The sequence below is a fragment of the Podarcis bocagei genome (genome assembly GCF_964188305.1).
Source record: "Podarcis bocagei genome assembly, chromosome: W".
Taxonomy (NCBI): domain Eukaryota; kingdom Metazoa; phylum Chordata; class Lepidosauria; order Squamata; family Lacertidae; genus Podarcis; species Podarcis bocagei.
The window spans coordinates 39,136,354-39,154,165 of record NC_138131.1 but is presented as its reverse complement, the minus strand read 5'-3'; the positions used below and the strand labels follow the sequence as shown (position 1 = coordinate 39,154,165).

The 17,812-nt window shown below is 44.9% G+C and overlaps 1 long non-coding RNA gene across 1 annotated transcript in view; it reads right to left on the bottom strand.

The window, feature by feature from the left end:
• Positions 1–17,812, bottom strand: part of LOC308577917 — a 670,159-nt gene that overhangs the window by 273,391 nt on the left and 378,956 nt on the right. The gene's annotated exons all lie outside the window — the stretch shown is intronic.

The window sequence follows — 17,812 nt, the reverse complement described above, 5'->3', positions numbered from 1 at the left end:
TCCAACGTCAACACTACATCATCTGCAAAAGCTTTATATTTGTATTCTTTTAAACCAATTTCTATACCTTTTACTCTTTTTGTTTCAGTTATTTTTTTCAGCAGAACATCTAGTGTTGTTATGAATAATAATGGCAATAGCAGGCAGCCCTGCCTTGTCCCCTTCGTTATCTCAATTCTTTCCGTTAAAAGTATTGTTAATTATTAATCTAGCGAATTGTTCGGAATAGATAGATTTAATTCCATTCAGATATTCTGAGCGAGTATCGAGGCAGCTTCTTATGTATTTTGTAACTTGATGCAAGAACCTTCCCTCTCAGTCTCAGTCACCTCACTGCTATGTTAGGAAAGTGATACTGGCCTACCTTGGAAGACTGTTGTAAGAAAAAAGTAGGTTTTTTAAATTGTACCCATGGTTTTTCAGAACCTATGGCTTGTCTAGAATCATAGAATCATAGAATCATAGAGTTGAAAGAGACCTCAAGGGCCATGCACTTACCTGAACTCACCTTTTACATGCCTTCTGAGGACATCAATTTTTCTTTTTCTTCCATGCTGCCCCCAGCAAAGGAAATTTTTGTGTTTCATTTGTGTTCCTTTGCATACTTCTGTATCTGTATTTTATTTTGTTGTACTTAGCTTTGGGGAAAAACCCTTAATAGACAAATATACAATGTTTAAATTGTTATATTGAACCAAAAACAGAGGTGCCACACTACTGGCAATTGCAAGTTTGAGAACACTGCTGGAAATTAGCATGTTGAATCCTAAGATCATCTGTCCAGTGGTTGTTGCTTCTGCTCGGATGAATTGGATAAAATGATTCTAGGGTAATTAAATGTTGACCTACATATCCATTTTTCATTTTCATATACAGTGGTACCTCGGGTTAAGAACTTAATTCATTCCGGAGGTCCATTCTTAACCGGAAACTGTTCTTAACCTGAGGCACCACTTTAGCTAAAGGGGCCTTCCACTGCCGCCGTGCAATTTCTGTTCTCATCCTGAAGCAAAGTTCTTAACCCGAGGTACTACTTCCGGGTTAACAGAGTCTGTAACCTGAAGCGTATGTAACCCGAGGTACCACTGTATAGTTATTGTGTTCTATATAATTTTAAGTATAATTCCCCATACAAGTGAATAGTAAAAGAACTCATACAAGTAATGCTGACACAACCCCTCACACACACTACCATATTTTTTGCTCTATAAGACGCACCAGACCATAAAACGCACCTAGTTTTTGGAGGAGGAAACAAGAAAAAAAATATTCTGAATCCCAGAAGCCAGGACAGCAAGCGAGATCGCAGTGATCCCGCTTGCTGTCCTGGCTTCTGGGATAGCCACACGCAGCCCCCGGCAGCGGGATGAAGGCTTCTGTTGCCCGGGAGAACTTGCGCATGGCTAAGGCTCCCCCAAGACCTGTGCTCCCTTTAAAGAGCCTGTGAAGCGCTCTTTCCCTGGGGAAAAGCCAAGAGCCGCACACAAGCTCCACACGGCTAATAAAAGGAAGCACTGAGCAGAGCCTCCCGCCTGCATTCGCTCCATAAGACGCACACACATTTCCCCTTACTTTTTAGGAAGGGGAAAGTGTGTCTTATAGAGCGAAAAATGCGGTAAGTAGAATAAGAGAAGCATAACCACCCGACCCCACCCCTCTCCCTCTTTTTTCTTTTTCTTCTTCTTCTTCTTCCTAATTGTTTAAACCAGTTCATAAACCAAGAACTTATACACTGATCACTAATAATGAAACATATGTTGCAGATATTTTTCCACAATTATTATGCTATTTTTGTGACATACTAATGACATGAGAAAACTTGTATAATGTTATTCTTGTTTATATAAGCCAATAAACACACACACACACACACACACACACACACACACACACACAATTTTAGTTCTCATTTCCCCTAATTTCTTTCCAAGCAATTTCCCCCAAAATAACACATTTCTGCTTGTGTGTAAATCTCCAGCCGTTCCAAACTGCTTAGGTGTGGTTGTGTCTTTTTCTGACTGAGCAGCCCTTTGCGCTGCTGCTCAGTCGCTAGCAGAATCCGTGAGTGAGTGTCTCCTAAATTTCCTCCAGCATAAGAATTCCTTAACGGACAACCTTCGCCTCACCTCTCTGCGCGGAAGCCTTCTGCGCAGAGTGGGCATGCCGAGTGGTGGTCCTCCACCCTCCTCACTGACTTCACTGGAAGAGTCTCGGAGCCTCGCCTCCGAGCTGCTCTCTGCCTCTCCCTTCTTCCTGGTGTCACCTGAACTTCCTTCCCCAGATGACGTTCTCTCTCTTCCCTTACTCTTCCCCTCTCCTGCAGAGTCCGGGAGCCTCGCCTCTCCCCTCTGCTCTGATGTCAGTTCCCTGACATCCACCTCCCTCCCAGGGCCCTCCAACCCCCCCGTCCTTTCCTCGGACGGTGATGCAGGAAACCCCCGGAAGGAACTCTCCCCTCCATCTGATGATTCAAACACCCCTCTCCATTTGCTGCTGTCTCTTCTCTCTCCCCTATCTCCCCAGTTGGATTCTTCTTCGGACAATTCCCCTTCCTCCTCTTCGGAGGCGGGAAAACCCTCAAACTCTTCCTCTTCATCGGTGGTGCCAAATTGCTCCCCCCAGAACCTCTCTGGTGGTTTGGGCTTTCCCGGATACCTGCTATGAAACTCCTCCTGCAGATACTCATCCCTAATCTCTTCTGCTGGGACCCATGCGTTTTCCGCTTCTGGCTCCCCCTCCCACGCCACCAAATATTCCACTCGTCCCCCTCTCCACCTGGAATCAAGAATTTCAGCTGCATGGCCACTGAATTCCCTTTCCTCCATCTGTGGATGCAAGGGTGTTTCACTTTGCTGACCCAGAAATTCCCTCCCCTCCCTGAACGGTGAGAGTAAGGACCTGTGGAACATGGGGTGCAGTTTCATGTGAGATGGCAATTTGAGCCTAAAGGCCACTGGATTAACTTGCTGGGCTACTTCGAACGGTCCCAGTTTCTTTGGCCTTAGCTTCTTGCACCCTCCTTTGAACGGCAACCCTTTGGTAGACAACCACACCTGGTCCCCCACTCTTATGGTTTCTCCCTCTCTGCGGTGCTTGTCTGCCTGCCTCTTGTACTCTTCCTTGGCCCTTTCCAGGTTTAACTTAAGCTGTTGGTGTAAAGCCTCCATTTCTTCCACAAATTTTTCAGCTGCGGGAACACTCCAACTTCCCTCCCCTTCCCCGGGGAAAGCCCTGGGGTGACACCCGTAATTCGCCATAAACGGACTCATCCCTGTGGACACATGTTCTGCGTTATTGTATGCAAACTCAGCCAGCGCTAATTTGTCCACCCAATCCTTCTCCCTCTCGCTGACGTAGCAGCGTAGATATTGTTGAAGTATGCTGTTAGCTCTCTCTGCTTGTCCATTGGTTTCTGGATGTCTGGCCGTTGAGAACCCAACCTTGACGTCCAGCAGACTCATGAGCTTCCTCCAGAATCTGGACGTGAATTGCCGGCCTCTGTCGGATAAAATCCTCAAGGGGGCGCCATGCAACCTGAAAACATGCTCTACAAACAGCTTTGCTGTTTCTTCTGCAGTCACCGCATGCGAGCACGCAATAAAATGGCACATTTTGGTCATCAAGTCAACTACCACCATTACTGCCGTTTTCCCCCTGGCTTTGGGTAAGTCCGTCATAAAGTCAATTGATACCACCTCCCATGGCCTCCCTGGTGTGGGTAAGGGCTCCAGTAACCCTGCAGGTGCTGTCCTCTCCCCCTTTGCTCTCTGGCAGCACTGGCACCCACGTACATACTCCTTCACATCTTCCCTCACCCGTGGCCACCAAAACTGCCTGGTGACCAGTAGCATTGTCTTATGTTGTCCAAAATGTCCTGCCGTGGGGTTGTCATGCAGTTGTTTGAGTATTCTGCTCCTCAAATCCCCCTCAGGTATGTACAATGCACCCTTATAGTACAGTGCCCCGTCCTTTACTTCGAACCCCCCCTGAGTTTCCCCAGTGATACCAATTTCTCGGATTTTGGTTTGTGCATATTGATCATCCCTCGTCAACCCGGCCAGCTCTTGCCTCCCGACAAACACTCCCCCACACACCCATCTGCCCTCGGGAATGACATGACGTGCTTCTGGCCCTCCCTCCCCTTCTGCGTATTCGGGCTTGCGGGAGAGGGCGTCTGCTCTGACATTTTCCTTCCCAGGCACGTACCTAATCTCAAAATTAAACTTGGAAAACTCCTGTGCCCACCGCACCTGTCGTTGGTTCAGCACTCTCGCCGTTCTCCAATATTCCAGGTTCTTGTGGTCAGTACACACCTGGACTTTGTGCTGTGCGCCTATGAGAAAATGTCTCCATCGTCGAAAGGCCTCGTGAATTGCCAGCAGTTCCCGATCGTACACTGTATAGTTTTGCTCTGACTTGTTCAGCTTCCTGGAAAAGAAGGCACACGGCTTCCACTGTTCCCCATTTTCCTGCTGGAGCAATATGCCCCCCACAGCTCTGTCTGGCGCGTCCGTCTCTAGCCTCATCGGCTTCCGCAGATCCACATGTAGGAGCTGCTCTTCCGACGCGAAAGCCCTCTTAAGGTTTTCAAAGGAACGCTGGACCTCTTCTGTCCATTCGAACTTCTTCTTACTGCTGAGACAATCCGTTATGGGTGCCGTTAGATGGGCGAAGTTCTTGATGAACTTCCTGTAGAAATTTGCAAACCCCAAGAACCTCTGCACGTCCTTCCTGTTCTTGGGAGGCTTCCATTCTAGCACGGCCTGCACCTTCCCCGGGTCCATGGCCAAGCCCTTGTCTGACAACCGATAGCCAAGGAACTCCACCTCTCGAGCGTGGAATTGGCACTTCTCCAATTTGACCCACAGCTGGTGCTCCTGCAGTCTCTTCAGCACTTCCCTAACGTCTTTTACATGCTGCTCCTCGTTCTCTGAGTAGATTAGGACGTCGTCCAGGACGGCTACACAATTCTTGTACAGCAGGGACCCCAGCACGTGGTGCATGAAAGCTTGAAAGGTGCTCGATCCCGATTGTAATCCGAAGGGCATAACTAAGTACTCAAAGGCTCCCAGAGGGGTGAACATGGTGGTTTTCCATTCATCCCCCTCCCTCATCCTTATCAAGTTGTACGCCCCCCGAAGGTCCAGCTTGGTAAAAATCTTCCCCTTCCTTACCCTGGCCAAAATGTCATCAATTCTGGGCATTGGGAAGGTCACTGGTTCCGACACCCTGTTCAATCCACGGTAGTCCACTACGAGCCTGGGCTCATGGGAGTCTCGCTTGTCCACAAAGAACACTGGACTACCCTCCACCGCCCTCGATTCCCTTATGAACCCTCGCTTCAGGTTCTTGTCAATAAACTTCCGCAATTCCTGCATCTCCCTATCTGACATGGCGTACAGCTTGCCCACTGGCAGCTAAGCGTCTGGGAGCAAGTTGATCTGGCAGTCAAAGGGCTTGTGGGGGGGTAGCCGATCCGCCTCCTTCTCGCTGAAGACTTCTTCCAAGTCCGCATACTGAGGTGGTATCTTCCCTTTTTCCCCTACTGCCATCCCTGCCACCCTGGCTACTGCCATCCTCAGGCCTTCCCCTCCGTGGCAATGCTCTACGCAGTGAGCTGACCCAAAGGTGACTGTCCGCTGGTGCCACCCTACTACTGGGTCGTGCAGTGCCAGCCAACTCATTCCCAGTATGATAGGTGGTCCTGCTAAGGTGGCTACGTGAAAGACAATTGTCTCAGTGTGTCTGGAAACTGTCATTTTCATGGGCGGGGTCTGGTGGGTCACTTCCCCTCCCAAAAGTTCTCTCCCATCTATCGTGGTTACTTGCAGGGGATGTTCTAGAGGCACCACCTGTAGCTGGTGTTCTAGCGCAAAATCCTTGCTAAAGAAGTTGCAAGAGCTGCCTGAATCCAGCAGCGCCTTCACTTTGATGGGGTGTCCGTTTGGGAGTTCTAGCACCACCTCTATTGCGATGGCTGCTCGGGGGGGGTCTGGTTTGGGCACTACTACTGGTTGCTCGCCTGGCTGCTGTGCCCTCCTTCCTGCAGCCAAGCACGGCCGTTTCCCGGCGCCTCTTTCTTTTCCTCCTCACTCCCCACTGCCCCCACCATTCCTTGCCACGCCTTCTTCTGAGGGCATACTCTGGCAAAATGTCCCGGCTGCTGGCATAGGAAACACCTCTTACTGGTTTTCCCCTCCTTCTTACGCACCTCGCTGGAGTTTGAAAACCCGCGCGCACGCGCTCCTCCAATCTCCATTGGCTCCTCGGGTGGCACAGTAGACGCTGGCACGTCTGGAGTGCGGTTGTCATGCCAACGCTCTGCTCTCCCTTCCCGCCTTTCCAGCGCGCGCGTCTTTTGCCTGACTCCTACAGCGAGCGCCAACTTGGTCAGCTGGTCCATCGATTCCGGGCGGGGTGAGCGGGAAAGTTCGTCTCTCACCCAAGAGGATAAGCCCTCCTCAAATAACATTTGTACTGGTTGAGAACTCAGATCCCACCCAAGTTTATGGATCAGCATAGCAAATCTCGACCAGTACTCTCTCACTGACTGGTTTCCTTGTTTGCACCCCATCAGTTCTTTACGAGTCACACTCTCTTCAACATCGCTCGCGAACATGTGATCCATCGCGCTAAAAAACTTTCTCAGGTCCTTCAAAGCCGCGTTCTCCGCCGCCATTAAGGGTCGGACCCAATCTCTGGCCCTCCCCTGCAGGTGCCCCACCACGAAAGCGACTCTTCCCCCATCGTCGGCAAAGTCATCGTGCTGCAGATCCAGCGCATACTGCACTTCAGTCTTAAAAGCGTTATAATCTCTGGGGTTGCCCCCAAAAGTCCGCACAAGTCCCCGTACCTTTCTTGCGATGGGGGTAATCTTCCCCTGGGCGTCATGTGTCCTCCTTTCATCCAGCCGCGCGGCTAGTAGAGCCAGTTGCTGCTCCAAGTCTCGGTTTCTCTCCTCCAGACTCTGTCCGCCTTTGGCCCCCTCTCCTGCGCCGGCTCCTCCGGTTTGACTCATGACTGTACCCCGGTCCTCTTGCACACAAGCAACGTAAAGGACTCACAGATTGCTGTCACGGGAAATGGGGTTGCTTGTGTGTAAATCTCCAGCCGTTCCAAACCGCTTAGGTGTGGTTGTGTCTTTCCCTGACTGAGCAGCCCTTTGCGCTGCTGCTCAGTCGCTAGCAGAATCCGTGAGTGGGTGTCTCCTAAATTTCCTCCAGCATAAGAATTACTTTGATCTGAAGCCTTTGAAGAGGAATTTAAAAGTTTCAATTTCGTGCATGACCTGAACTGTCGCTATAGGTACTAAGGGATTTAAACTTTTTTTTCTGCTTTGCTTTGAACTTAGTTTTTCCTCTCCCTGTGGATTTACAAAATTATTTAAAGAAACCCAGGTACTTGACTGCCAAACTATTAGAGCTGTCAGTTTGCGGACTTGATTTTTGCTACTCTGAACTGTTACTTTTGAGTGTTACTGGACTAGCTACTTTGAAACACTATTATCTGGCACTTTTCCTGAAACTTTGTTTAAATAAGGACTCACTCTGCTGGCTATAAAGAAGAGCGGAAGGTCTTTCTTGAAATTTATGAGTGGTTGGATACTGTTGGATTTTGGCAAAACTTTTTTAAGCTTTTAAGCTTTGGAACAACTATTGGAAAAATTTCCTTTGTTCTCCTCAAGATTTGTTTGAACTCCCCCTGGTGGATTTTGGATTTACAACTGGTTGGGACTTGTTTTTTCTCTTTTTTCTTCCTTTAACTTGTTGTTTACTCTCTGGGCTTGTGGATTCCCATGGGAGCATACTAAATCTGACCTTGGTACGCAGACAGGAGTGGAATGAGTGGCACTGGGAAAACAAGATCGGCCAAAGCTAAAGCTAAACAATTAACTCAATCAACATTAACTTCCCAGTTGCGCAGATCATCTGTTCCTACTGTTTTGGGAACACAAGAATTAGAAACTGAGCTGACTTTATCAGAAGGCATGGCAGCTGGAGGAAACGAATCAGTACTAGACAAAATCTTGGAGAAGTTGGAAACATTGGACAAAAAAGTGGATGTACAATTGGCAAAGATTGACCAAAATACTGCCAGCCTAAATAAATTAACTGAACAAGTGACCTTACATGCACAATCAATTGGGAAGCTTTTTGAAGCTACTACAGAGAATCGTAAAGCTACCACAGAGAATCGTAAATTGGCTGAGCAAGTTAACCAGAAAGTGGAAGCAGTGAAGGAGGAGGTTAAACCACTGACTAAACAGATTGGTGAACATCAGGCCTACCTGTCTATGATTGAATTACGCAGTCAGGAAAATAATCTGAGGCTGAGATCAATTTTAGAACTGGAACAAGGGAATTTAATGGAATATTTGACAAAAGAACTTTCCAAGTTTTGGAACTTGGAGGAAGACAAGGACTTTAAAATCGTTAGTGCCTTCAGACTTGGAAGAGTAGCAAGGAAGGACAGACCCAGAGACTGTTTGATTACTTTGAGATCTAAGGAAGAGAAGGATAAAATACTAAGCTTACATTACGAAAAATCACTTGTAATCCAGGGAAGGAGAGCGGAAATTTACAAAGATATCCCTAAACAACTTTTGGATCTAAGAACCACCTATACAGAACTAACCAAACTGTTGAGAAGTAACTCAATCCTTTTCAGGTGGGAATTTCCTCAAGGATTATCTTTCACATTCAGAGGGAAGAAGGTGAAAATTAAAACACCCGAGGATAAAGATAAGTTCCTGCATGATTACGGAGAAGACCTTCAGAAAGTGATTACAGGGCCTGAGGCTTGGTCACCGCCACCGCCTGCACCTACACCTTTGGGATCTGAGGAACAGAAGAAAGAAACACCACCCTCTACAGAATAACAGACTCGCCCAGGATGTCTCTGCAACTTCTTAGCTGGAACATTAATGGTGGAAATTCCCCGGAAAAAAAGGAGAAGGATATTCCATATATTAAAGAAAGAACAATTGGACATTATTTGCCTACAGGAAACACATGTGACTAGGCTCCACAGAAAAGTGTTAATTAACAAAAGATTAGGCCAAGAATTTATTTCAACAGACCGAGTCAAAAAGAGAGGAGTGGTGATTTATGCAAAGGAGAGCCTATCACCAAAATTCCTTTTTAAAGATGAACAAGGAAGAATTTTGGCAATCGAAATTCAAACCCAGGGTGAAAAGTTCTTGATACTGGGAATCTATGCACCGAACGAAGGGAAATCAGAATTTTATAAGAAGCTGCATGAGACAATGCTGGACTATCTGGACTATAATAACATCATTATGATGGGAGATATGAATGGGGTGGTGTCTACAAATATGGATAAGTCACATGGCCAAAGCTTGACAAAAGATGGCAGACTACCTAAAACTTTTTTTGAACTGACTGACAATATGGACTTGATTGATATCTGGAGGACAAAAAATCCCCTAGGAAGAGAACGAACATTCTTTTCTGAAGCCCAACTGACATGGACAAGAATCGACCAAATCTGGATAACTAGAGGTCTGGCACCCAAGATCAGAAAAGTGGAAATCTGCCCAAAGACTTGCTCCGACCATAACGCAGTAAAGATGGATATGAGACTAACTACAACCGGCTCCTTTAGATGGAAGATGAATGACACCCTGCTCAGAGATCAGGAGATTATCAAAAAGGCCCAAAAAGCTTTGAAGGACTATTTTGAAATAAATTTGAACACCACGGTGGAAAAAAGAGTAATCTGGGACGCAAGTAAAGCTGTAATGAGGGGGTTTCTGATACAACAGAACACCATAAAGAAAAGAGCACAGAACGAGAAAAAGGAAAAGATTTTGGAGAAAATTAGGGAATGCGAGAAAAAGTTAAGATCGAAACCGAAGTCAAAGGAGATTCTGAGAGAAACTAAACTCTACCAAGTACAATACTCTAAATTGATAAATCAGGAAGTGGAGTGGAAAATCAAGTTAATGAAACAAAGATCATTTGAATCGGCAAATAAATGTGGAAAGCTGTTAGCATGGCAGCTGAAAAAGAGACAAAAACTAAATACGGTTACCAACTTAGAGATTGAAGGGAAAAACATTCAGAATCCTGTGGAGATTAGAAAGTGCTTCCAGAGATACTTTAAACAACTTTACACTCAAGCTTTTTGTTCAGAATATATCGCACCCATACCATTCTCAAATCCTTGGCCTACCCCCATCCCATGAAGATTCTTTTTCATAAAACTCCAAGAGATATTGTCAAAGGCTTTCTCCGCGTCCACAAAAATCAGAACTGCTTTAGTGTTTATATTCACCTCTAGTAGTTCCAAAATGTCTATTATGTTCCTCACATTGTCTGATAAATGCCTTTTAGGGAGAAAGCCTGCTTGGTCCTTATGAATCTTCTCCATCAACACTCTTTTCAATCTTTTTGCCAAAATGTCTGCAAAAATTTTGTAATCCACATTAAGTAATGATATTGGGCGGTAGTTCTTAAGTTGAGTCTTTTCAGTCTCTGTCTTTGGTATGAGTGTAATATACGCTTCTTTCCACGATTCTGGCGCCCTTTTCCCCTCTAAAATCTCATTACAGACTTCCTTTAGCAGTTGCACCAACCACTCCTTCAAAGCTTTGTAGTATCTGGAAGTCAGTCCATCTGGTCCTGGAGATTTGCCCAATTGCATGTTCTGAATGGCACCCTCTATCTCTTGTTCTGTTATTCTCTGATTTAGATCCACCTTACTTTGATGAGAGATTTTTTTGTAATCCATATTTTTTAAGGAATTCATCTATGTCCTCTTCATTCTGTGATCCTTGTGAATATAACTTTTTAAAATAACTCAGGAAACAATTTTTAATCTCGTTGGGTTTGGATATATTCTTTCCATCCACTTCTAGATTTGTAACTGTATTTAGTTTCTGTCTTTTCTTCAATTGCCAGGCGAGAAGTTTACCACATTTATCTGCCGATTCAAATGTCTTTTGTCTCATTTGCTTTATCTTCCACTCAATCTCTTGATTCATCAATTCCATATATTGTGTTTGATATAGCTTGATCTCTCTCAAAATCTCCTGGGACTTTGGTTTTGATCTTAATCTTTTCTCTCCTTCTTTTATCTTTTCCAAAATCTTTTCCTTCTTCTCATTTTGCTTTCTCTTTTTTATTGAATTTTGTTGAATCAAAAATCCTCGCATCACAGCTTTGCTTGCGTCCCAGATCACTCTTTTTTCTACATCGGCCTTTAAATTTATTTCAAAATAGTCCTTTAAGGTTTTTTGGGCCTTTCTGTGGATCTCCTCGTCTCGAAACAGGGTGTCATTCATCCTCCATCTGAATTGACCAGTTGTTGTAAGTTTCATCTCCATCTTCACGGCGTTATGGTCGGAGCAAGTCTTTGGGCAGATTTCTATTTTTTTAATCTTTGGAGCCATCCCACTAGTAATCCAAATTTGGTCGATTCTGGTCCAGGTCATCATTGCTTGAGAGAAAAAAGTTCCCTCTCTCTCGAGAGGGTTCCTTGTTCTCCAAATATCTATTAAGTCCATATTTTCAGTCATTTCAAAGAAGGTCTTCGGAAGTCTCCCTTCCTTGGAGATTGTCAGTCTTTGTGCCTTGTCCATATTTGTAGAAACCACACCATTCATATCTCCCATAATTACTACGTTATAGTCCAAATAATCCATCAGAGTTTCATGCAACTTCTTGAAGAATTCCGCCTTCCCTTCATTTGGTGCATAGATTCCAACTATTAACAATTTTTCTCCTTGTACTTGTATTTCCACTGCCAGGTATCTTCCTTGTTCATCTTTAAACATCATTTTTGGGGCCAATTTCTCTTTTGCATAAATCACCACTCCTCTTTTCTTAACTTTGTCCGATGAGATTAATTCTTGTCCTAATCTTTTATTTATAAGTAGTTTTCTGTGTACCCTGGTCACATGGGTTTCTTGTAAACAGATCAAATCCAATTGTTCTCTTTTCAAAATATGAAAAACTTGGCGTCTTTTCGTGGGCATGTTCAGCCCATTACAATTCCAACTAAGGAATTGCAGGGCCATCTTGTTATTTGTCACTTACTCCTCCTACCACTCCAAGTTGTTGCTCTTCCTCTGATGGTGGTGGTTTAAGCCCAAATGATAGATTCAGAATGTCCACTAATCTTTTTTGCTCTGAGATTGGGTCTACCGTTCCCTTCTGCAGATCCTCGTGGTTTCTCTCCAAGAATTTCTCTTTGTCTTGAATTGTTTTTATTTTCACCTTCTTTCCCTTGTAGTTAAAGGACAGTCCTTGTGGAAACTCCCACCTGAAGAGTATGTTGTTCTTTTTCAGCAGGTAGACCAGATCTTTATAGAAGGTTCTCACCTCCAAAATATATTCAGAGATGTCCTTAGAAATCTGTATATGAGAATTTCCAATTTCCAAGGCCTTTTGGTAATGTAGTTTCAGTATTTTGTCTCTTTCTTCCTTGGATCTGAAAGTAATCAGGCAATCCCTCGGAGTCTTTCTGTTTTGTCTCCTGCCCAGTCTAAATGCTGTTATTATCTTAAATTCTTCTTCCTCCAATTCTTCCTGCCAAAAGTCAGAAAACTCTTGTGTAAGGAACTCCACAAGGCTGTCTCCTTCACTTTCAGGAATTAGTCTTAATTTCAAATTTCTCTCCTTTCTCTGTAATTCCATCAAAGACAAGGCCGCATCATGTTCATACACTTTTTTAGAAAACGGTTCTAATTTTTCCTGTGTCTCCTCAGCAATCTTTCTGGCATCCTCTGCGATTTTACGTGTTGCCGAGTTTTCTTCAATCAGTTTATTTATAGATTCTGTGTTGGATATCACACTTTTCGTATTCAAATCCAGCCTTGCTGTTAATTCTGTTAGTTTTTGTGAATTTTCTGTACTCTGCTGTGTCAAAGCTTCCAGGGATTGATTTATCTTGAGTAACGCCTGTGTCATTGACTCCATGGAGACAGCCGTCACTTTTTCCTGCCCAGCTGCACCTGTCGGTGTTAAACTTGATATTGAGCCTCTTTTCTTCTGTTGCTGTTGCTGCTGTTTTGCTTTAGCTCTCGTAGTTATCTCCTCTGCTGGGCCACTCATGTCCCAAGGACGTTCTCACAGGAACAATTTCCAAATGGAAAATCCCACTGTCTTAATCTGTTATTCTGCACCTGTTACTTCTCAGCCCTCTAGAGGGGGCAAAACATAATGTCCAAGTGAAGGAAACAAAGAATATAGAACAAAGAAACCAGGAAACTTCAATATAAATGCTGCAACACTTTTTCTATGTAGTTTCTCTGTCAACACAGTCCAGTCTGGTATATTGTAGCAGCAAAACCCCAAAACTTTGTATCAGTTAAGTCCTCAACTATGTAGCCTTGTAACAAGTTTCTAAAATCTTTTCACTGTCCTGGTATCTTATTTTGACAGTCCGTCTCAGGGGATTGAGGCAGCGGAAAGTTTTTCTCTTTCAAAAATCATGCAGGTTAATGAGGTTACTTTCCCTCCCCTCTGCCCCTGCCTGCTAGAGAGGAGATTTATATCCAAATGCCAGGCTTAAATAGTCCTATTGTTATTTCCCTTCAGATGCAGCTCTTTGTTTTTCGTTGCTTCATCTGTCATGCAGTCGGGGGAAGGCAGACTTCCTTGATTTTAACCTCCCCCGTTTCCGGCCAAATTTCCAATTTAAATTTAAAAGTTCCCGATAGTCATTCAATCCTACTCACGGGGTTTTCAATCCGAATTCAATTTGCAGGAAGGAATCGGCGCTCTCCGTCAATGGCGACGCGGCTTCACTCTGCGGGCTGGGTAGCGACTCTCAGCACCGCACTCTCCCGATGCCGTTCCGGAGCCTTTAAAAAGGCAGTAAAGGGGGGCGCTTCTGGTGCCCACCGAGTCTCCTTGTTCACAGGCATCCGCGCCTGTGATTTTAGGGGTCCCCCACTTGCCGTAGCGGGTCAGACCCGAACTCGTGGAGCAGTCCTCCTCCGGAGCTCGGAAAGAGGACCGCCATTAACGCTGGCGCCGACCGGAAGTAAAGGCTTTCTGGGAAATGATCTATAATGAGTTAAAAAAGGTATTTAAGTATACCTTCCTTAAGAAACCAGAGGCCTTCCTTTTGGGCATTGTCGGCCAAGGGGTGTTAAAGAAAGATAGAACCTTTTTTATGTATGCAACAACAGCAGCAAGAATACTCATTGCAAAGCACTGGAAGACCCAAGATTTACCCACACTGGAAGAATGGCAGACGCAACTGATAGACTACATGGAACTGGCTGAAATGACTGGCAGAATCCGGGACCTGGGAGAAGAGACGGTGGAAGAGGATTGGAAAAAATTTAAAGACTATTTACAAAAACACTACAAACTGTATGAATGTTAGGAGAATGCACGATTGAAAGTAACACGGCAGCAGAAACTTTGTTGTAAAATATATGAGAATAAGTGAGGTTTAAGGAAATGATGAAATTTGAAGCAATATTATGTTTAAATCAAGCAGTTTAATTTACGATAAAGTTATTTAAAAGTTGGGACATAATATCCGAGATTTACAAAATAAGAATTGAAATAAGGTAATAAATTGCTGTCTATAACTATGTGACTGAGAACGCAGGGAAGGGAGATGCGGGGAAGTCCAAAGATTATGAAAATATGACTTATGAACAACTGTGTTTTATATGTATTCTTCTTTTATTCTTTGTTTATTTCTTAACTTTGCTTTGACTTTTTCTGTCTGTATGGTGATGGTATTTTATATGTTTGGTGGTTTGTTCGTTGTTTAAAAAATTGCAATAAATATTTTATTTTTTTTAAAAAAAGAATTCCTTAACGGACAACCTTCGCCTCGCCTCTCTGCGCGGAAGCCTTCTGCGCAGAGTGGGCATGCCGAGTGGTGGTCCTCCACCCTCCTCACTGACTTCACTGGAAGAGTCTCGGAGCCTCACGTCCGAGCTGCTCTCTGCCTCTCCCTTCTTCCTGGTGTCACCTGGACTTCCTTCCCCAGATGACGTTCTCTCTCTTCCCTTACTTGTCCCCTCTCCTGCAGAGTCCGGGAGCCTCGCCTCTCCCCTCTGCTCCGATGTCAGTTCCCTGACAGTATGTCCACATTGTTTTTTGTTGGAGAACCATGTGGCAAAATTCCAAGAAGTGCAAATTTCAAAAGAAAGCTGCGTTTCAGTGTGCCTCTTGTTTAAGGAAGGGTGAATTGGGTCAGTTTCATGTTAAGGGAACTGAATTTCCTCTCCATCCCTCTGTTCATATTGAGAAACATTCTCTTTTGCTTTGAGGTTCATTTTTTTATGCTTTCTGGACTTTTTGTTTCATTTTAACTGGGATGTGGTCATTGTTGCCCAGGCAGCCTGTGCAAACACCCCTCTCTGAGCTCCTGGGAATGGGGGAAGGTTAGAATACAAATGCTGCAAATAAAACGAAAAAATGGAACCAAAAAAATCAATGAATACTATATCATATGAAGGCAAAGGAATGGGGAACATGGTCTTAGCATGGGCATAGCGAGGACTTTTGTTAGCGGGGCAGAAATGACATGATTGGTCAGTTAAGTATTTCTATTGTTTTATTTGATAGGGAGCAGCTGCCCTCTGTCCCCCCCCCCCCCTTAGCTATGCCCATGGGTCTTATGAAACAAAATGTGGTATTTTGGGCTTGTGGCTCTCCCCCCCCCCCCGGGCTGGTAACTTGCAAGGAAGGAGGACTTGTATTAGCAGCACACAAAGAGAGAGAGAGAGGGGGGGGAGAGAGGGAGGGAGGGAGGGAGAGGGAGAGTATTCTGCCAGAACCATGGTAATATGGAAATAAACAAGTCTGGTTCCACACTTGCATCAGCATCGCCTGGGCAACCTGGGAGTGAATTGCGACATGAGGCATTGTTTATGTTCCAAAAAGGAGGGGGTAGAGGAGGAATTGGAAAGCTGAGTAACATCCCCACTCCTTATTGAAATCTACATCCAGATTTCCATTCCATCCAGAGAAGCAGCATCAGCGGTATGGGTGACTGACACAACCAATTGCTACTTTGATTGGTAACTGAAATCCTAAGACCTTTGTTTGCTGTGTATTAGCATGATTAGGGTTAGGGAGCATAGCAATGCAAAGGCCAGTTGCCACCTCTCTTAGAAACTCCAGAGAATTAGAAAGACACAGAAGAAATTGTTTGTATTCTCCAAATGCTGCCCCACAGACCATGCCACTACAAGGAGATGACAAAAGGCATTGTTTTTGTGCCCTGTATTTAAGTTTTATTCCCCACCCCCTCCAAAGTGCTCAGGGTGAGGGATCAGGCCTGGTCTCATGCTCTGGAGGTGGTGCTCCCTTCATTCTGCTCCTCTGTCCTGAAGGGCTCTGGGATTAGGGTGGACACAGTTGTGGTTTTCCGGGGGGAAGGGTCAGACTTATGCTTGGAATGTCTGGAATCAGTATTTTGGTACCTGGAAAAGGGCAGGCGACAGCTTACTCATGCCAAATATAAGCAGGATATAAATGTAAGAAAACAACTAGCTAAATAAATACTCCCCCTTCAATGCCATCTAGGTCTTCAGCTGGTGGGTCAGGACTTCCACCAATACTTCCACCATGCAAATATATGGTCAATGATGAAGAAATGGGTCCCCAAATGCATGTTACTGAAAAGGATGGAGATCCCTATCTAGCCTTTCGTCCATCATTGAATCACAGAACTGTAGAGTTGGGAAGGCCCATGAGTGTCATCTAGTCCAACCCCCTGCCATGCAAGAATCTTTTACCCAACATGGTGCTCGAACCCATGACCCTGAGATTAAGAGTCCCATGCTGCACCAACTGAGTTATCCTAGGTTCAACAAGTCTTGTGGCAGCAAATTCCACACATCAATGGTGAGTGTGCTTTGCTGCGAACAAATAAGAACGTAAGAACATAAGAATCTGTTGGATCTGGCCAAAGGGCATCTAGTTCAGCATTCTGTTCTCACAGTGACCAACCAGATGCCTGTGGGAAACCTGCAAGCAGGATCCAAGCACTCTCCTCCCATGTTTCCAGCAGCTGGTATTCAGAAGCAGGACATAGTCATAGAATCATAGAATCATAGAATCATAGAGTTGGAAGAGACCACAAGGGCCATCGAGTCCAACCCCCTGCCAAGCAGGAAACACCATCAGAGCACTCCTGACATATGGTTGTCAAGCCTCTGCTTAAAGACCTCCAAAGAAGGAGACTCCACCACACTCCTTGGCAGCAAATTCCACTGTTGTCCTGACTAGTTGTCATTGATAGCTTTATCCTCCTCTGTGAATTTATCCAGTCCTCTTTAAAAGCCATCCATGTTGGTGGTCAGCACTGCCTCCTGTGGGAGGGAGTTCCATAGTTAAACTAAGCGCTGTTTATTGGGGCTTTGCTTAATGCTATCAACACACATGAAACTATTTCCCCAACTCCTGCCTGCTGGTTCCCCTTGCATGTTTCTTTTGGTGTGTTTTCTACATGGCTGTTTTGCTATTAATCATTTCTATTGTTTTCCTTCTGCTGTTTGGGATCGTGGTACTGTTGCTTGAGCTGCTTGCAATTATATTTTATGGTTGCAATTTCATTCCATGTTGTTCATTTTAAATTGTTCTGAGCTGCCTTGGGGACCTTGTTGTTGAAAGGCAGGCTGGGGGGGGCAGGAAAATCAGGGGCCGATAAGCTTTTTTTTTTAGTGCAAGGGCCATATTTGATAACCATCTGAGGGCCATGTACCAGTGTTGAATGGGGTTAGATACAAAAACTGGGTGGAGCAACAGGAGGGACTCTTTGTGCATTAGGCTATAATCCAGCTCCACATACCCTCCAAGTTTCTATACCTACC